The 21,387-nt window shown below is 48.0% G+C and overlaps 1 protein-coding gene across 3 annotated transcripts in view; it reads right to left on the reverse strand.

The window, feature by feature from the left end:
• Positions 1 to 21,387, reverse strand: part of Syndig1 (synapse differentiation inducing 1) — a 163,558-nt gene that overhangs the window by 135,878 nt on the left and 6,293 nt on the right. The window contains exon 1 of one of the 3 annotated variants that reach the window (XM_013355172.2): positions 19,053 to 19,710. The exons of 1 other annotated variant lie outside the window; for it this stretch is intronic. The gene's annotated coding sequence lies outside the window, so the exon portion shown is untranslated. Of the gene's footprint in view, positions 1 to 18,898; positions 18,970 to 19,052; positions 19,711 to 21,387 lie in introns of those variants that run through there. One more of the 3 variants, XM_026778051.1, reaches the window with a different exon arrangement.

Genomic DNA, 21,387 nt, shown 5'->3' on the forward strand with positions numbered 1-21,387 from the left:
ACACACACACACACACACACACACACACACGCACGCGCATGCTCACACACGCACACACACACACACACTCACGCACTTCTGGCAGGGCTCTTTCCAGCCTTCACTGTGCGAATACAGTCTGAACATTCACCCCCAAAACTACGAAACCGCTAAATGAAGTATATTTCTGTGTAAAGCTGGCCTACCTCAGGCTTCCTCATAGCCCAATAAGCAGACTAACACGCCTTGCAAGGGCTCCACCAGGCTTTGTTGTTTTATTTTTCCTTTGGAATTTGAGGATTTGCCCATGACAGGTTGAAAATGCACCAGACCACCAGTGTCTTGTCTGGAGCTGAAGCTTAGTGGAACCCACACTCTAGGACCCGCCCATCCTGCTCCTCTCCAGCCTAGGGTATTCTCACCCCTCAGTAGCTCCCCTGACCTCGGGTCTGGCACACCCTTTCTTTGTTCAGTGATGTTCCTTGGTGAAGTCTCAACCCTTCGAGAAAGCCATAAGGCCTTCCTGGGACTTGCAAAAAAAGGGTCTCCCTTTCTGAGGAAGTGCATGTGGCAGAGGTTCTCCCTGGGTCCCTGTGGGTGCTGAAGCAAAACATGCCTGACCCATGATAAGAAACTTAGGGTTACTAGAGGAATAGTGAAGTCAATGAAGCCGGAACCAGAACCCACTTTCTAGGCAGGAAACAGTCAAAACACAGGAGGGCGCAGCTAGTACTCCCAACCACAGCTCTAGTATGGAAGAGACTCCAGCATCCCCTGCTTATCACAGGAAGCAGTAAACTATGACCATCCCACTGCTGTCTTGGTTCAACCGGCGGAAATCTATTCTCAGCTCCTGTCAGGTTGTGAAAGCCATGATCAGTGACAGACAGACATCAGTGTTGGTGGGAAGGTAAGGCTGCCTGGGAAGTGCCTGTGTCCATATGGCATGATAAGTGTTTGGCTCTCCCAAGTCTGTATAGGTGTGAATACAGCATCAACACAGGATCTGAAGGACCCTGGCTGAATGATTTCCGTACCTCCAGTGTGAAAATTCAATGGTGAAGGTCTTGCTCACAGCCAACATTTCCCCAAGAACTGAATTACTGAATTGACTTATGAATACAGATGTTTCTTTCTAGCCATATGCCATCACTCCCTAGGTGATACACTTAGTAGGTGGGTTAAGCAGCTACTGAGTTTTCTGATCCAGCTACTGGAGTGATACTGGGCTCCTGGGTTCTTGGTTTCTCTCCTGTGGTCACTCCTCTAGCTACCCAGGACTCTGTGGTGCCTGGCTGGCACACAGTGGTGTCATTAATGTGCCCGACAGTGAGATTGGTCAGCTAGACCATATTCAGTAAGATGTGTTGACCAAAGACAGCCATGGAACCCATGCTAGGTCATGCGGAGAGCAGACTAGTACTCTTGACAAAAAGCATTGCCAGTGTAGAGTAGGGAGCTTAGTCACAGATCCTTCCTCAGAAACAATCACCCACCATCACCAGAAGCAAGATCCTCTAGAGAAGGAATAAGACATTATCCCATGCACATGTGTGGGTGGGTGTTGCAGATTTACACTCATTTATTTACCTGATTCGACTGTATGCTAAAGAATGTACTGTATATCTTTGCAAGTATTCCCTCCCTTTCTTTGAGAACATGGGACTCATTACAGTTCAGAAATAGAGAAGCCAAAGCAAAGAGATTAATGAACTCAGGTGGGCTGTGGGGCTGGGAAGAGAGAGACCTGGCTTTGAAGCCCCAGTCCCTCACAGGCCTCCTTACAACAAACTGCCCCCAAATCAGATGTGTGGCAGTAGAGATGTCGCACGCTACATTCATTCCCCTTCTCCAGGTGTAAACGAAATGGATGCTAGTGCTTCTTTTTACTGTAGGGTTACATAAGATGACCTCAAGTGTGTGGTCCTCTTGACTCCTAATCCAGATAATGTGAGTTTCTTTACAGCGAGTAAAAACAGATGTGGACCACAACAAGCTGTTGTCAGCATCTTCAGCTGAAACCGTGTCTACCTCCCTTGGCAATACATCCCCAATACACCTACCTACCCTCCGGTCCCCTCTCCTCACCTCAGCCCGTCACGACCTGGCTGCTGAAGTGTGGCCTGCGAGCCAGCAGCACCTGGCACCTTTTAGAAACACAGGCTATCAGGCCCAATCCTGACGGGTTAATCTGTAACCTGCAGGTCTGCGGAGCCCAGGTGGCTGGCACAGGCACCAGATTGAAGATGCCGCCTCCTGAATGCTACAGCAGTCAACACTGATGCTGATGGGTTGTCCAGGACTGCTCCAACGTCACCTACAGTAGTTGAGTATTCTCTCGTGTCATCTCTTTCCCGTTGCTATAACCGAATGTTTGAGGTTGATACTTCACACATACACACAGAAATGTCTAATCAGCTCACAGTTTGGAGAGCTGAGAGCAGGGCACTGGAATGGCTCAGCTCTGGCGGGGGAGCTGACAAGATAGCGGAAGTGCCTGTAAGAGGAAGCCATCACATAATGAGCAAGAGGCCCCGAGGGACCGGGGTTACTCCTTATAAGAACCCATTCTTTTAGGAACTAACTCATTTTTCTGAGACCCAAGTCACCCGCAGGGCCAGCATTAATCCGTTTCTGAAGAATAGCATCCCTGGGGGCTTACAAGCTCCCCATTAGATCCCCAAAGTTCCATCAGCTCAACCACCATACCCGGATGAAGCTGCCAGCTCAGAAAGCTGTGAGCGAGACACTTAAAGCGTTTCCAAACTGTTACAGAAGGTGAGCCAGTTTTTAAATAATTTCAAGTGAGTCTAACAGTCAGCAAAATATGAGAGCCACTCTGGATCTGGGTGCTCTCAAGGTGTGGTCCAGGAGCTGGTCACAGTGAAATTCAGCCAACGTGCTCACCAGTTGCATTGTTCAGTTGAAAGTACAGAGAACTTCCACCCTAGATCTGTCTTCCTGATGCTCTGGCCAAGCCTGTCACTAATAGGTTCCTGTCTGAGTTTACAAACACATTCATCTTTGCCTGAAACCCATGCCCCAGGCTGTGCCCTGGGGGCGTGGCATTGGCTGGATGCAGCACTCACTGATGGATGCCAATCTGTCACCTTTCCCACCTTCCTCGGGAGGCTAGGAACGTTAAATCCTCATGCTTATTCCATACTTCCTTATAACCAATGGTGGCCATGGATCTAGCTAAGGAGTCTCCTGGGAGGTTCTGTCCACCTTCTGTATTTTCTTTGACTTCATACGTGCTATCTGGAGTAGAAGCAGCCGCATAGCATAGATGGGAAGGCTGTGAAATCATAGAGATTCAGTCCTGATTTCATTGGGCACTGAGTCAGCACCTTCTGCCTCCAGGCTCACATCTGGGGTGGGAGGGGGCTCGATTCTTCAGCTCCTGAACAGGAGGATGACTACACACGGCTTCTGTAATTTCTTGCTCTTCTACTTCTGACCTGTGCCATATCTGCATGTTTCAAATTTTCATGCTTTAAGGGAGACTTTACAGTGTAGGAAGGAAAGAGAAAAAGGAATAAAACCACAATAACAACAAAAGCCCAGAGAAGGTGGATCACAATTGGCATTGACACCGATTCTTGTGTAAGTCTGGAGAAGTCCCCAGAACAATGATGACCCGACATTTCCAATCTTTCCCCCATCTTTCTAATCTACCATTTCACTAAAGGAATTTGGAAGTGATGAAATTGAAGAATTCCAAGCCCTAAAACTCCCTTTCACAAGAGTAATGTGTCCCTACAGCACGTAAAATTGGTGCCATTCATCTCTGTCCCAGTTTCTGACTTATGACCTTAAGTGAAGCTTCACACTCTAGGTGAAGCTTTTAAGAATAGTGGGACACACTATTTTTTACTGACATTGGAGAACAATTAAGACTAAGAAAAATTAGTATAATTTTTTAAAAAATAAACCGTAATAAATCCTCTGATGAGAAAGGCTCCTCTTTTCATTTTCATGTAACATAAAGGCTTATGGTGTACACAAGCATTTTCCCGCTTAGGATTTGTGTCCACTCATATTTCTGAGGGTGAACAGTATTTCTTGTCTCACATTTACGCCATCTGTGGCCCTGGCACTTTTTGCCGGGAGAGGTATGGGTCTCTGCTCCCTCCCCTCAAGTCTACTTGGGTGGGATTCAGGTTAGCAGGAGGAGGGTGCCGGCAGGGATATTTGGAACTCCTGAGATTTATTAAGAGACGTTTGTGTAACCTTGATAGAAAACTTGAGCTAGAGCTGTGGACTGTCACTAAGAAGCATACAACCTGAAGGCTGCCACACTGTGCTGTAGAATGGTGTAGCCTAATGAAGAGTCCACATGGGGACCCTCAGGGAACAGTTTGAGGAAGGATCCCAGCTTTCCACGTCCCACCTCTTCCAGGTCCGGATGCCTGTAGATAGTGCTCACATCTGGTTCTAGAAGACGCAGCACCCTCCAAGGTATCCATGCACTAAGTTTGGGGTAATCTGAAAGCAGCACTAGGCAAAGCCCAGGGAGGTGAGTCTGTCTGACTTCACCTGCTGTTCCTCAAGTTGTCCCCTAAAGCCTAGTCACATCATCAGTGCAAATTAGATTCTAAAGTCACCTCAAAATCTGACCCTTCACAAGACCCGGCCTCTCTAACCTTAGACTCGGCCCCATTCCCTTCGCCTAGAAATCGGAACTCTCTCCTCTGTCCAGAGCATTTATGTTTAGGTCGTGGCTGATTCTTGCCACAGCATTCTACTTACTGATCTGGCCAGAGGCCTGGGTCCACCTTTCTCATCACACTCGTGACAGCACAGGGTAGCCTACCCCCTGGGCATGGCTACATGGTCATGGGGTGTTCCACAGTCTCCTCAGTTGTGTTTCTGAGCCTAACACCACACTTAGCTTATGCCGGCCGAGCAACCCAGGCTCTAGAAGAGCTTCCACTGCTGTGGGAATTGAGCCAAACCTGCTACCACAGAAAAGAGAAGGCACACACCCACTCAGAGCAGAGGAACACCCTCAGACTGCAGTCTTGGGGAACCCAGGACAGCTCTCTCAGGAGGTAAGACGGTGGAAGTATGCGGCCTGGTGAAGTGTATGATGTATGTAGACTCCTGGCACAGAGCAGGGGCAAACAGCATGACTGAAACAGGACTCTTGTTCTCTGATGCAAGTGTTCATTTCTACTAATTGTATGTTTTCAACTCTTGCTTTCAGTTCTTTATGTAGAATATAGAATACGAATTTAGTTTATCAATGGTTTTCATACTTACCAATGCTAAGGTATTCTGCTACAGGCTAGACATAGCCAGGCTTCTTTTTACATACCTTTATTAATGCTTCTTATATTCATTCAGAGACTGCTGTAACAGGAGTTATACTCCCCAGAATCCGTGAATTACATGATTACACAGTCTGCCCACTTGCACCTTATTCAAATTCTTGATCCACAGATCCCAAAGCACTAAGTTTGGAGATCAGTTTGTTAAGCACCAACAGCAAAACAAAACAAACAAACAAAAAACAACTAGAAAAGTCTATTAATGTTTTCCTAGTACCTAGGATTATATGATTTCTAATGTAGTTTTTATTTTTATTTTGGTAAAACCTAAATCACATAAATTTTACCATCTGAATACTTCATATGAACTGCTACGGTGTTCTGTTCACTCAGAATGTGTTGTGAAGTCGTGAGGGGGAGATGCAAACACTTTACACACAAGTAGCTTAGTTCCTCCATGTTCCATGCTTTCCCCAGGCCACATTGCCGTCCCTAGCACTGGGCTCCCAGGAATATATCTTAGCGTGTTTTATCTGTCCTGGGTTTTCTCCATGATAGATCGAATGTAACTGCAAAGCCTTTAAAGGGTCCAGTTTGCCTCTTCTTGGGTCTAGACTGGCTTAGAGCCTTGCTACTGAGCTGAAGAGCAGGATGGAATTAACATAGTATGAACTGGAGACTGTTATGTCAGGCTGGCTCCCTCCTGTTCACACATCATCATCTTTAACACAAGGAAATCAACTACTTCAAAGCTACTGTGTTGGGTGCAAGCTCAGAGATGAGATGTGTCCATGACCCAGTTCTAGGGGGCGCAAACCGGCACACTCCAATCCCAGATATCTGGGAAGCCACAAAGGGTGACAAACTGTCTCTGTGGACCCTTGTTCAAATCCTAACCCAATGAACCATGAGAATGGAGTTGGGGCAAGTTAGTTACATAGCAGTAGATAATATCCATATCCTATAAACTATTTGCCAATAACTAAGATTCTAAAAGTTCAAATGTAGTTATCATTGTTTGTTGCTATGGTAAAAAGTGTACTGCCATCAAATTTCCCCTCTTAGCCACTTTGTACTTTACAGTGCAATAGCATTAAGTGAACCGTGTTAGCTTCTAACAGATCTCTGAAACCTTCTCATTTTGTTTCGGAAACCCCATAACCAATAAACAATAACCCACTATCTCCTCTCTTCCTAGCAACCACCACCCTCCTTCCAGCTTCCATAAGATTGACTACTGGTATGTATCTTTTGTGATTGGTTCATTTTACTTAAGAACCCAAGTAGTTCATCCAGGTTATAACATATGTCAGAATTTCCTTCTTCTTAGAGTCTGAATAATATTCCATCATATACATATACACATGTATTCACTCATCTGTTGATGGCTTCCATGTTTTAGTTATTGCCAATAATATGGCTATGAAATATCAAGACTTTGCTTTCAATTATCTTGGATGTATAGCCTGAAGTAGGATTGTTGGATCACAAGGTAATGCTGTTTAATCTTCCTTGGTACCTCCATTTTTTTTCCACAGTGACTGCCCAATTCTCTAATCTGACAACAGGTGTGGATCCACTTTCTCCACCTCCTTCTTAAAACTTGCCTGGATGCAAGGTCAGTGAATGTGATCTTGCCACTTGGTTTTATTATCTGGTAGAACAATTCTTCACGCAAAGACATGCTTAGCATTGCAGCCTCATTATTTTTTCATGAATTTGTGACTCACACCATCAAGCTTAAAAGGCAGCGAACACTGACATTCTGATTAAATGGCCTCTGCCCTATCACTCACCATGAAGGGTTCCTGCTCTCTTACTCCATGAGGAAATCTACATAGTCTGCACTCTATGGATCTCAATTCTCGATATCTCATCTTTGGTGGTTCTGCTAGTGCCACAGCAGGGTTCAGGTAGGCCAGATACCAGAGACACCCAGAAGTGAAAATGCTGAACTTGAGAGGAGGCCACCACAGGATAAGGGGATAACTAAGTTGAGCTCTGAATGAAGTTAGTGAGAAGAAGCTAAACGTAGCTGGACATGAAGGAGGGCATATGGCATGTATGCACACATATACTGATGCACGTATGTGCAAGTGCGTGACGGGGTAGGAGGAACCCCATGTTCTGGAATTAGGGGGAAGTGGTGATGAGATCGGGGGGCCTGTAGCTACTGTTTCAACAGCTTCATATTCTCTTTAAATGGTCTGTCCTGTGTGTCTAGAAGCGGGGTGCCTGGTATGAGGAAGGGAAGGCTGGTAAGGGGCCAGAGGCAGATGTGCATTCTGGCCAGCTTATTTCTGGACAATCCTCACAGCCAGGTGGCAGGTAGAAGGAGCTGCAGAAAGGCTGTGACAGGGTGGTCAGAAATGGGTCCAGATGTGTCCAATGAGAAGGAGTGGCTAGACAGGTAAGAGCGGCAGCTAAGCCTAGAAAAGAGAAGAAATGAAACCTCTGGGAGTGGTTACCCCATTTCTGAGTATCCCTCCCAGAAGAGGTAGGAAGTGGGAGGAGGGCTGGAGGATGGTAGGGAACCTGCAGAGAATGTGGCCACTGAGGAACATCACATGTAGTGAGCTGAAGGCCGAGCCTTGAGTACTGTCTTAGAATAGAGAAATCAGCGGGGACCCAGCTGTATCTGCGAGTGATCTCTGACTTACAATGGCTCTGCTTAGGATTTCCCGACTCTACAGTGATGCAAACTGGTAAGTATTCAGCAGTGAATACATTCTGGATTTTGAATTCATTTCTTATCCAGTCTGGTGCTCTTGTGTCTGGGTCTTATTCACCTTGCTGTCCAGGGCAGAGAGACACAGCCACAGAGAGCCCTGCAGTGCCAAGGGAAAACAACTGAGAATACAGCCTGTGTGCTGCTAAGCCATTTAGATGCTCGGCAGGTTGGGTGCTGTGTGTGGTGGTGTGAATCAGAATATACCTCGCAGGCTCAGGTATCTGAACACTGGATCCCCATTTGGGGGTGCTGTTTAGGGGGTTTTTGGTAGGGCAGCCTTGCTGGAGGAAGTACGTCACTGGGGGTAGGCTTTGAGATTATATAACCTTCTCCTGTTTCCAGTTCCCTTTCTCAGCTCCATGCTTGCAACTGAAGACGTGAGTTCTCAGCATCCTACGTCTGCCATCATGGCCACCACTTTCCATTGTGCCTTCCCACCACAACGGATTCTTCCCTCTGGAGCCATAACCCAAGTGAACTCATCCTCTGGTAAGCTGCTTCTGGTCCTAGTGTTTGATCATGGCAACAGGAAAATAACACTCAGGTGTGTTCAGGGCAGTTTAAACTTACCATGTTTCATCATGGGATTGGTCTCTCTGGGCAGAATCCCACTGTAAGCTGAGGAAGATCTAAAATCCACAGCCAACAGTGATGGCATTGGCCAGCTTGGTTAGGAGTGCTAGTTATGGTCTGGGTGTGAAACAACACCACAGGATTATCTGTTTAACCTCGGCCCTCAACTAGGGACCAACTTTAGAATGTTATGGAAAAGGTAGGTCACAGCAACGTGACACTCTTCCTTATCATGGGCTGAGAATGAATGGAGCCAAAGCCTAAGGACTGAAAACTTTTAGATGGTAAGCCTAAATAAATCCTCACTTGTATCGTTTTTTGCCAGTCATTTGATCACAGTGTTGCAAAATAGCTCATCCCTACAGTGCTTTGTAACAAGCAGGAAGGGCAGGAATCGGGAGACGCAGAGGGAGGAACACATGCATCACCAGTGGGGTCTGAAGATCCTCTTCTGGACTAAGACAGACCCTATAGAGACAGAAGTACTTTGATATGGTTCTTCTGAGACAGTTGGGATCATGTCTGATTTCCCCCCACAGATGTACTGGCCTAAAGACTATTGGACAAAGTCCAACACAATAAAATGTATTTCTGAAATGCATAAGGCTCTGAAACCAGTTCCAGGAAAACCAGCGTTTTCTGGGCAGTATCGGCAGAGGAAAAAAAAAATTCCACCGTCAGGGAATAGATTAATGTTGAGAGCAAGGAAAGAACAAGGGTAGACCCGCTGTTCTATTTAGCTTAGGTTGTTGTTCTTCTGGGACCTGTGGCATTGCAGGCAGTAAGCACCTCCCCTCTGGCTGCCTGGATGTGCTGCAGGTGATTTTGGCTCTCCGGGGCTCCTAAATCCTGAGTCATGCTTAACCTATGTCCTATGTCTCACTTGCTGACTTGCTGTAGCTATTGCATCCCATGGAAGCCATCTAAACTGCACGGATTAACAACCTAAGTATGACTTGGTCCACTTGGGATCTACCATGTGATAGAATAGTCTCCATCTCTTTGCCTTTCTCAGAGGATGTACAATAATTCCAGCAGGTACTGTAGGTTCCAGCAGTATCTGGGGGCCTGAGCAGCCAAGCATAGCAGGGTGAGATAACATGACCTTTAGAGACAGGCCCAAAGCAGGCATGCTCTGGAGATGTGCCTCTGCAGCAGTACCCCACTCTGGCAGCATAAGGCTGGACAGCAGGTTGGCACCCTCTGGCTCTCCTGGTCATGCCAAATGGCCAAGTGTAAAACAGGGGCATCTCCAGAGTGTGCCGAGAGAACCAAATGGAGCCACAGGCACACTCCACATCTCCCCTTCCCTTTTTCCACTCTGCCGTTTCCTTCCTTGGTGCTGCCATCTGGCTATGGAGAAACATCACTAGTAATAAGGACCTAAGAGTGGAAGCTGCTGTCAGTTTTCCCGTGCCAACACGATGCAAATAAGCCACACAAGCTTTGGTCTGGCCCCTTCATTAGAATCCCTGTATTTTCTAAATCCATTAGCTCACCCAGAAATCAGAAGTCACCTATATGTCTTCAGAGACAGCCATCCATTCCTGAAGTGAGGAGTTGAACAGAAAGACCAGTCTTTCCACTTCAGCCTGAATATAAACTCCAGGATCAAAAAGTTTAGAAAATGAAGTCAGAAACCCTTGGAATCTGGAAGGTCCTCAGCCAGGCAGAAGTGACAGTGACTGAGACCCATCAATCAGCCAGCACTCAGCTCTCCGTTAGTTCCTTCAGGATTCCGCTCTTCTCACAGGCTCAGTTTCCACGGAGGTGCTAATGTTCCCGGGGCCCAAGGTTCTCCCTAACCTATGTCCCTAGCTCTATGTCACCTGGATACATAATTGCCAGGACACAGTGGGACTGGGAAAGGAGACACTTGCTATGTATTCTATCAAGGCTCACCATGTCCCTGCCATGGCACCATTCACCTGCCCATCTTCACACTACACGAATTTCCATTCTACTCCCTTGACATTGTCACTCCCCAAGCCCCTTCATACACATTCATGAACAGACAGCTGCCTCAACTCTCACTTAGCAGACCGACATATCTCAGATGGAGGACAGTGTCTAAAGAGGTGGAGCTGATTTCACTCTGGGGCAACAGAGAATCCCGGGAACATCAGACCTTTGTTTAAAGTGAAAGCTGCCCTTTCAATGTCCAAAGGTAACAGAAAATCCCAAAACTATGAGGCCCAGGGCTGGAGGCAGAACTTCCTAGCAGGGCGGTGCTGTGGGAATGCCCTTGGGGTAGATGGAAGGATCTACATAGTGCATTTGGGTATCCAGGCAACAGAGGGGTCCTGATGGCTAAGAAGAGGTATATAGCACCAGTTAAGGCATAGGATGATGACTTTTAACCTGTTCTTCACTCCTGGGTCCTGATGCTGGCAGAGTGGACATGCCAAATGCTGAAATACTATGACCCCACCTGTCAGGCAGTCTTTCTATCCAACCCTGGGAGAGATGAGCCTTAAATTGGTTGCTGCTTGCTATTCCTAGTCAGACAAGCCTCTGCAGGTCACTGCAATAGCTAGAAGACAAGACATGGAGGGGCAGGGGTGTCCTGGACCACCTTATAGCTTATACCAAATATTCCAGCTATCTATGTATCTTATTCCTTTGGGCCTCAGTGTGCCTGGGTAAGGCTGTAGGGTCTGAATTGGTGGCTGGAAAGACAGTGCAGAGTTCTGTTGGGAATAGAGGCAGGGAAAGAGGTCAGTGGATTGCAAAGGAGCCTCCCAGTGGGGGGGAGCAAAAATGGTCAACTAATAAGATGGGAAGCAAGCATCAAAATTCCAACTTCCCCAAGTGCAATCTTGAGGCCAGAGAAAACCTGGACACTTAAAAACACTCCTACTCTAACCAAGAAGAGAGTGCTGGAGGCTGGGTCACGGCCAAGCACAGATGGAGAGAGGTCACAGTGCTCCAGTCATGTCTGCACCAACATTTCCTGTGTCCCTGGCCATGTAGACAGGTGATGCTCATCAAATAGGGCAGTTGTTGAAATGTGGGAAGGGAGACACACTCCGTGACCCAGGCTCCTGAAGTGTGCCGCTCTCAGAAAGGTGCCTGGAAAATCAGCAACAAGAAAGGGAACTGCAGAGCTCTATGTGTTCTGAGTCAACAAATAGGTTTCCTCCCCATGGATCGCTAACTGCAGTCCTGTCAAACACATCTGGGGCTCTTTGTCACAGCCAAGACACCAGTCAGTAGGATCAGTCAGATTAGCAATGGTGCCAATGAGCACTACACACCAGGACCTGAACAAGGGGCTCAAAGGAGGTGACTAGGGATTCAGGATATGGCAGTTCTGAGCCCCTTGGTCAGCTGTACTGCAGACCACATAACCCTTGCTGTCAGAGAAGCCACATCTGCGCGCATACACACACACACACACACTCCCACCTTTCTACATACACACACCGGCGGTGTCAAGGTACAAATGAAAGCGAGAGAGTAAGGAAATAGTAAAACCGATTATTTCCCTGTATTTACATTTTAAATAAAATTCTATTTCTGCAGGGAATTTGAGAATTTTTTTATGTCAAAGCACTGAAATAACTGGACTAAGGCCCCGGGAGCTGAGTAGGGGGTAGTTGGCACATCAATCAGCCAGTTCCTGGATCTGTAGAGGAGATGGAAGGTATGGGAGGTGGGTGGGAGACAGCAGAAAAGTGAAAAGTTGGATCCGATACAGGCATATCAAGGCTGGGGTCCAGCCTGCAGATCCTCTTGGCTTGCAGTGACTTTGAATTGAGGGAGCTGTTCTGGGTTATGCAGAGCAGATAAACAGTTCTGAAGTCTATCTAGAGATGTCTGAACTGCAAGCTCCGGACAGATCCTGCTGTAATCTCTCTCTCAGATGCTACACATAGCTTGCTCTCCTGTGAAGTCTCACCTCTTGGCCCTGCACCAGTGTCCCATGGTATGTTCAGCTGGTAGAAATAGGGTCTCTTATGAAGAAAACATATGGAAGACAGGCTGAAACTGAGATTTTTGGAGGTGAAGGTGGGTGTAGAAGTGCTTGTATCTTACTAGATGCATTTTTAGACTCCATTTTAAGTGTGGGGCTGGTGCTAGTCTCTCATAGGATGAGTTGGGGATCCTAGAAATCTACTTAAACTCACTCTTGAGCTTGCCTCACCATGGATATGCACTGGTCCCAATTCTACCCCAGAGTGGCTCTTGGGACATAAACCCACTTGTTTCAAACCTGCTCCAGCTCAGAGCCATCATCACCAGGTGAGGACCAAGCCCATAAGAATTCATTTAAATGCATATTATACCCACCATGGAAGAATAGGCTTATATAACATCCACTGTTTTAATTTCCTAAGGGAGAAGGCTGAATCTCAAATGTGTTGGAGGTGAGAACACAGCGTTCTGCTTTCTGAAGTGTGTTTAAAGTTGAGGCAGTGGAATGCGACCGTAGTGGTTCTTAGTGTCTGAAACACGTTTGCAATTTTAGATTTAAATACTTTTGGACCAAGAAAAAAGGGAAGAAGGAACAGATAGACACACATCTGAATGGTAGCCCAGTCTATCAAGTGATAGATTCAAATGAGATATCACAACTGTTCAAAATATGAATTTCCACATAAGCCCTTTTGAAAGACGGATCTTAGGCTAAATCTAAGTTTCCTCTCTCTGAGTTACAACCCCAAAGTGTTCTATAATACAACTTAAACCCAGCTAGAAACTAAGAGCCAACAAAAATATTCACATTAAACATATCTGAAGGGGCTGGAGAGATGGCTCAGCAGTTAGGACTTAGGTTCAATTCCCAGCACCCACATGGCAGTTCACAACTATCTGTAACTCCAGTTCCAGGGGATCTGACATATTCACACCAATGCACCTAAAATAAAGACTTAAAAAAAAAAGAGCCAATAAAGGCATTTAAACACCCACAGGCACACACAGAAATACACAGACACACACACACACACAGACACACACACACACTTGAAATTCAGTAGCGAAATGTTTGTCTCTGTAGTAATACTAACTGGATTCTAAATGTTGGTTTATGTACATGAAGTTCCAAAGCTGTCTCTGTGTTTTCTGAAACAATGTTTGCTTGTTTTGTGGTACTGAAAATTGAACATAGGGCCTTTTGCACTCCAGACAAGCAGTCTGCTATTGAGCTATATCCCTAGTTCATCTTCAGTTTTTCTTTTCATTTGCAATGGGTTCTTGATAAGTTAAGTTGTCCAGGCTGGCCATAAACATTTTATGTAGCCTAGGTAGGCCTTGAACTTATAATCCCCTGTCTCAGCCTCCTGGATAGGTGGGATTATAAGAGTATACAGATCCAGCTTAGATCCAGCTTTTATTTTATCTTCCGTGTGTGTGTGTATGTGTGTGTGTGTGTGGAGGGGGTGGGAGTAGAGGGAGGGAGAAAGGGGGAGAGAGGAGGAGGAGGAGGAGGAGGAGAGACAGAGAGAGATATGGAGGGAGGGAGAGGGTAGAGATTCTCCATTTATGGTTATTTGGTTCTAACTGATCTTCCAATCCCAATGCTCACTCATTGTTTTTCTCGACTGCCTTATTTTACTTTATTTTGGGTAACAGATTTAATAGATTCTTTGTCACATGGAGACTTACAATGATTTAGACTATGTCATGCACACAACCTAAATCATCGTGATAGTCTAAATCATCATGTGTCCTACACAGTGGCTGGCTTTTGTTGGTAATCTGACATGATGGTTTAGGCAATGAATTGTAAGCAATGAGTCGGGAAAGTTCTGTAATGTGATAGGAATCCACTTTTCGCTAAGTTAGCTGTATTCAACACTACTGCTCACATGGCTGTCTCCATGGTCCCTGAAAATCTTTAGTACACAGGACTGTTGACCGTTTCACACACATTCCTGTGGGACAGCTGGGCTGCCTTCAGGAAGTGGACACACTGTCCTCCTGGAACTCCTGATGACCAGTAGTTATAAGATACAGATACAGATACAGGAAAGGCAGGCCCACTCTGTTTTCTCATCTAGTCAGTTACTGAAAACATGCCCAAAAGAAACAGTCATTTAAGACTTGTGGTGTGGTTTGAACAAGAATGGCCCCCACAGACTCCTATATTCGAATGCTTAGGGAATCGGCAGTGGGGTTGTTTGCAAGCATTAGTAGGTGTGGTCTTGTTGGAGGAAGAGGGTCACAGAGGGTGCCTTTGAGGTTTCAGAAGCCAGATCAGATCCAGTTTCTCATTGCTCCTTCCTGCTGCCTGTAGATACGGATGTAGACCGCTCAGCTCCTCCGGCACCATGTCTGTCTGAATGCAACCATACTTCCTGCCCTGCTGATAATAGACTAACCCTCTGAAACTACGAGAAAGCTCAATAAAATGCTTTCCTTATTAAGAATTACTGCGGTCGTGGTGACTACAATAGAACAGCAACTAAAATCAGACCGAAGGGCGTCCTTTACCTAGAGCTTCCTTTCGTTAGCAAACAGTGGTGACATTTTTAAATGTTTTGTTTTTAAAATCCTGAGAAGCATGCGATGGAAAAGCAACAGAATCTCAGGAAAGTTAAGAGATTTCTCTAACCCATTCAAAGCTCAGTGGGAAAGCCCAGACTTTGGAACACCGACCTTTCCACTGCTTCTGAAAGTTCTGCAGGGACAGAGAGACAGCCAGGGGACAGAAGACTCACTCTTCCCTTTGCCTCCAGAACACCAGTGTTTGTAAGAAACGATGGCCAGGGAACTGGGTCGCAGAGTGCTGCTCGATTGCTCACAGCCTCCAATTCAAACAGGTTTGCAAACTCTCAGCAATAATTTGAAACACGCAAGAAACACCGAGAATGTTAAAAAGTCACATCTAAAACCACCTGCTGCTCTTCATTATTACAGTTCTGGTGGCCTGGGTAAGAGACTGAGTAGCCTGCCTTCAACGTTTTGAATATTTTCACCTTTTGGACACCTTGCCTCAATGTCCCCAGTGCAGTGAAACTAGGTCACAAGCTATGGCCCTCGGAACATCTCACACGAGCGTATGTCTGTAAAACAGCCCCATGCAGCATTCCAGTGTCCCCGGCTCCTACCAGCTGACCCTGACAAATGGACCCCTCGGCCTCCCGTCTCATAGTGTGTCTAACATCTGCCATTGTTCAAACCACAGGTTGCAATACTGTGCCAGTGCCTGCCATCCCTGGGGATCTGTGTTCTCCAATGGGCAGGGGAAACTTGGAAGGGACAATGTGAGAAAGGGGCCTGCACTGGCATAACACAAACATATCAAGGTTTTATCTGGGAGGACGCGGTGAAAGCGCTCACCGACATGACAGTTGTCCACTTAGCGAAAGGTTAACCAAGGATCCCTTTCTACAGCGCTCTTCATGAAGGCGTTCCAAAGTCTACCCAGCTCCCAGAACTCCACTGACATTCTCAGAGATGACTCTTATCCCAAAGAAAATACAGAGGTGTACAGCAGGGGTCTGCAGGGGAAGACATTCCTCCTGCAACCCCCCACCCCCGGCCTTCTCTGGTATGTGTGGCACCTCTCTACAGTATGAAAATCACACTGGGTACCAAATCCCAGGCAGGACGCCTCTTCTGAGGGCCTAGTAACCATGACAGGAAGGCCCACCCAAGGCTTCCCAATGCACCCCTCGAGCATGCAGCCTTCCCAGTGAGCCCTGCAATAGCAACAGCAGAGACGGTGTCTCAGAGAAAACTTACATAAGCAAATGTCTCCTGGCAAACAAGACTCACTGGAGGAGGCTAATATGAAGGACAAGTTGCAGCCCTTACATGTATGTCACTGTTAAATGTGGAAAAAAATGTATATTTAGGAACTGAGTAAAGTTTTTACCAATTTTTCTCCCAATTATTTTGTTGTTCTTGCAGCAACTGGTCAACTAAAATATCACTCATGCCCCCAGATAGATAGGTATAGAAAAATTTAAAAGTCCCCTTTCCTTAGTAACTGGATTTGTCTTTCCTGTTGCAATGTCCTTTCCCTGTTTGTCCAGGAAGAATAGCAGGCTGTCTTTCCACCCCATCCCCCCCCTCCTCTAATAAGAATGGGGAGAGGAATGTCTTCCCTCATATTTGAACATTATCTGTGCTCTAAGTGGGATCACTAGTAACAGTCATATTTTGGAGCTAAAATGTAACCCAACCATGCTTAGCATTTGTGGTGAGACCCTGGGATTCAATCCAGCACAGAAACCAAACGCATAAGTTATTTCTGATGGTCAGGCCAACCCGCAATGAACTGCCATAAGCCACAGAGATAGGACTATTTGCAGACAGATGAAGTCAGCTAAGAATGCCTTTTCTTTTCTTAAGGTTAAAACCAAAATGAAAATTCCATATGTAAACCTATCACTTTGCTAGGTCATTCAAAAAGTAAGTTGAAAAGGCAATATAATTTATTATTTTCGACCCATAAATTTGCTTTGTTGGTTACTGTATATACATTCATAATTGTATAAACTTGCAGGACGCAAAGTGATGCTATGATCTGGCTGTGTGATGTGGAATAACTGCGCCAAGCTAATTAGCATATCCCTCCCCCAAACAGCCATCTTTTGGGGCATGGCTTTTGAAGCCTTTATTCAAACAAGGCCTCCAGTACTCTGAGAAACAAGGAAAGGGCAGGGGCATCTATCTACGTTTCTATACCACTGGAAATTTCTGCAATAGAAAAGTTTGAGATGCTTCCTCACTCCCTCTGCCCCCATGGCGCAGTCCTCTCTCCCTTACTGAAAAGGGCCAACTAATTTATGAGTCCTCTTTGCACAGGCAGGCAGTGGGGGCAGGGTGAGAAAGAAGGGCACCTAATCACTGACAGAGCCAAGCTCACCCTAGCAAGGGGCCAAAGTGTTTGAAGGCGCGAGGCAAGGAAGCAAAAAAGAGAGGTGCTTTCTTACACATCCACAGGCCCTGCACCTGTGGTCTGCAACTTCAAAAGGCCGGTCAAAGGGATATGCAGCTCCTCTGAAAATTCCTCTCAGTTTCTTACTCCCATCCTCCAAACTGACACCAGACTGTTGACGCTACTTTGGCGACCCTATTTTTCCTCTTTGAAACCATTTCTCTGCACGCACCCCCAAGGCTCCAGCAATGACACATTGACAAAGAAAAGTTGGCTGGCCCTGAGGTTTGGTTGGAGGCTGTCACCGGGCTCAAGCTGCAGGTCTGCGCAGCTCGCTGCCTCTGGCTTAGGGTTCTGACCAAACTCGCTGGGCTGTAGGAGAGGGCCTCACAGACGCATGTCCACTGCTTGATTCTAAACAGAAAAAAAAGAACCCCTCGGTATTGCCCCAACCGACGTCCGTCCCCCAAACAAATTCGCCGGGACCACCGTTTGCTGCACCAAAAACCTGGTGAGGCTCTGATAGGCGCAGGCAGCCCAGTTCTTACCCGCAGCGCAGAGGCGCCACCACCACAGCTAACACCGCAGGAGCCAGGAGCGTGGTGCGCACTTTAAGTCGGAGGTGCCCCGTGCCTGAGCTTCTGCTGCCAGAAGACCCCACAGAAAATGAGGACTCTTAGAAGACCCCTTTCTTTTTTCCTTTAATAAAGCCAAGCTCCCCTCCGCTGCCTCCACAAAACTCAGTTGAAAGGCTCCCACATCGAGGGAAGGGTCCTCAGTACAGCAAATGCCCAAAGCCCTTTCTTAAGGAAAGTGTCCAACTCCATGGGTGGCCCACTCTTTCTCCATTATACAGAGAGAAGAGCGCGAATGAAGAGTAGAAATCTCGCCTGGGGACAACCAAATTAGCATCTGAACCCCGTTAGCGCATCTGCTTGCCCCCACCTAGGCGCCAGGACTGGCGGCTCCAAGGCTGCAGACTGTCGCGCTTGCCAGGGCCCGGACAGCTCATAAAACCCGGTCTCTTCCAGGTCGGACGTAAGGGGCTCTAGAAGTCCTGTCCTCCGTCCAAATAGCTTCTTGTGCCCCCTACTTCATCTAGGTCCTTCTGAATTCTACCTCCCCTTTCCTTTGGCCCTTTCCTTCTCTGTCCCATGTGGACTTCAGTGCCAGCTCCACGGGTGCCTCGCTCACCAGCCCCTGTTGGACTCAGCTAGGTCGCTCCAGGGAATGATCGGAATCATCTAGGCTGGTGTTCCCGTATCCCGGCCTGGCCCGGAGCAGCCTGGCTCCGTCGCACTCAGTTCACAGACTCACTAGCTCTAACCGACGTCGCACAGCAGCCCCTTCAAGCCGCCTGGGTACCCAAGGTGGCAAGGAGCCAAGGTGCAGCCGGACTGAGAGTACTGGTTCCTGTCCTCTGCATCTTCCCGGCCAGGCGCCATCTCCCCTCTCACGGGGCGACACTGTGTCTCCCCGGTCCGGCTACCGCGACCCAACGGGACTTACCGCGGCCGGCACACCGCCGCCTGGTCTGCGAGCTGCGAGGCGTCCGCCCGCCTGAGCCAGGGCATCCTCCCGCGCCCGCCGCCCGCTCGCCGTCGCCGCCGCCCACTCCCGCAGCCCCCGGTCTTCCCGTGCCGCTCCGGCGCTCAGGACTTACCTCCGGGACAAGGTGACCCGGCTGGTGCGCCCAGGCGGCCGCCCGCGCGTCTCGGGAGCCAGCGAGCGTGCGGGGCGCGGTGCGGTGCGGAGCCCGCCTCTGCTCCTGGGCTCGTGGCTCTCCGCCTCTGCCCTCCCCTGCGCGCTGCTTCCCCCGCCGCTCCCCTCCCTGGATCGCAGCCAGCGCCTCGGGCTGCCCCGCGCACAAGGTTCCCGAGCGCCAGGCGCGGGGCAGCGGCGCCGCCCTAGCCGAGCTGGGTCCTCTTTGCCCCTGGGAGCAGAAAGGGCTTGGGCTGAGCAGGGGGTGACCCGGAGTGCGCCGCTCCGCTCTATTGGGTTCACCGAGCCTGGCGACTTGCGTGAGGGAAGAGGCAACCGGGGGTCTCCCGGGGAGGAAGAGGAGGGAGAGAGGGAGCAGCAGGGCGCGAAGGTGGCCGCCAACTTTGCCCCAGGCCAGCCGTGCCCTCGTCAGTGATAGCGGCTGGCGGGTGGCCCGGGGCGGGTGTCTGGAAACGTTGGGGCGACAGAAGCTGGGAGGGGGGAAAGGGAACTGCCACTGGGGACTAGGAGAACAGGAATTAGCCTCGGACTATGGAAACGATGGCTTCCCTTGGTCCTAAAAGGCTTCCCCAGGCTCCAGGTCGCCTTGAGGTTCAGAAGAACCCACTCTGTAGGTCCAGAGAAAGCCCAAGTCCTGACCAGCAGGACCAGGAATAAAGACAGAGGCGGGCGGTCACGATGTCGGTAACCTGAGACTCAGCCTGCAGCTCGGACCTAGCCTGGTGTAGGTGCACTGCGGGTGGCCTCAGAGTAGTGGCCACTAGAAAAAAACTGGGGTGGCGGCGCTTCATGGCTGGGGGTGGGGCAGAGTGGTGGTTTGGAGTAGGTCGAAGGGAGCCATAGCAGAGCCGCCTAGGAAGACAATCTACATTTCAAACGTTGAGGAATCAAGCGAGAGGGTGTGTTTTCATTATAGATTTAACAGGGAAGAAACTAGAAAATGTGCCAATAACAGGATCAAAAGTTGTTTTGTCTGTGTGACCCTCTATCAACAACTGTGGAAGACTCTCTGTACTTCAGCTCAACCAAACCCAGGCTTTTGTCCTGGGGGAGTCATCACTGCTTATCCCCTAGTTCTATAACTAGTTGAATAGCTTTCTTAAGAGAGTCCGCCCCCTGCTTGAAAAAGTGGGGTTTCCATCTCCGAATTTGGAAGTGGCTCTGGTCCTTCCGGAGAGCCCTCTGCAGCACTTGGCTTCCATGGACCCTCGGCAGTTCATAGAGGATAATCTTATTAAAGTGACATAGGAAGTAGGCTGAGCTGATTAATAGACCCAGGTGTGTTCACAGCAGCTCCTCGCTTGGGTTCATCGGAAGGTCTTTATATCTAAATATCACACCCATTCCCAACTCTGCAGCAGCTAGGTGCCTGGCTTTCTTCCTCTGGTTGCTCTTAGCTGTGGGCAGGACTGTTACCTGGGATGTCCCGAAAAGGACACTGTGAGGGTCCCCCATCGAGCAGCTCTTAAACTGAAGAAGAATGTCAACCCTAACTATGTAAAAACACCTTTCAGTCTCTGCTTCCTTCCTGAAATGAACGTTCTCTACTCTCCTCTGAACTACTAGGCTAAGCATATGTTGTTAAACCCATGTGAGGCAGAGAATCAGCATGCCTGTTTGTCATTTGAAGAACCCGAGGCTTGAAAGATTGGGAGCCCCATGGCTCCCAGACTCAGAAGTCACCCACAACTATACTTCATTTTCTCTATATAAGGCAGTGCTTTCTTATCTAACTCACAGAGATCTGTCTGCTTCTGCCTCCTGAGTCCTGGGATAAAAGACTTGAGCCACCATCACCAGGCTAAGGCAGTGCTTTCTTGATAGCCCGTCTTGAGATTGACTTTAGAGGTGGTCTTGGTTTGGCCAGAGCACCTGCCAGGTTTACAACTGCTTGAATTTTAAGTAGAATTTCACTGATATAGTAAGCAAGTAATTTGCAGAATGTAGTGTTAAGCCTGATCTCAGGCCCCCACTGGCTCTCTTTTTCTTCTGAACTGAGAGCAGAAGGAAGAAAAAAGGTGCTTTGGCAGTGGCCTCTAGGGTTGAGTCTCTGTAACCTGTTTCAGTGAATTAGGGACTGTTAACGGTTTCCAGTGGGTGCTTTACTAGGCCATTCCAGGCCATGTGAGCACAGAAATTTATCCACAGATTGACAGTTTTACCTGGCCTTTGGTTTGACTGGATGGCTAGATAGATAGATAGACAGATAGATAGATAGATATAAATAGATGATAAATGGAGTCGTGTGTGTGTGTGTGTGTCTGTGTGTCTGTGTG

This window comes from Microtus ochrogaster, unplaced genomic scaffold (assembly GCF_000317375.1).
Source record: "Microtus ochrogaster isolate Prairie Vole_2 unplaced genomic scaffold, MicOch1.0 UNK100, whole genome shotgun sequence".
NCBI lineage: Eukaryota > Metazoa > Chordata > Mammalia > Rodentia > Cricetidae > Microtus > Microtus ochrogaster.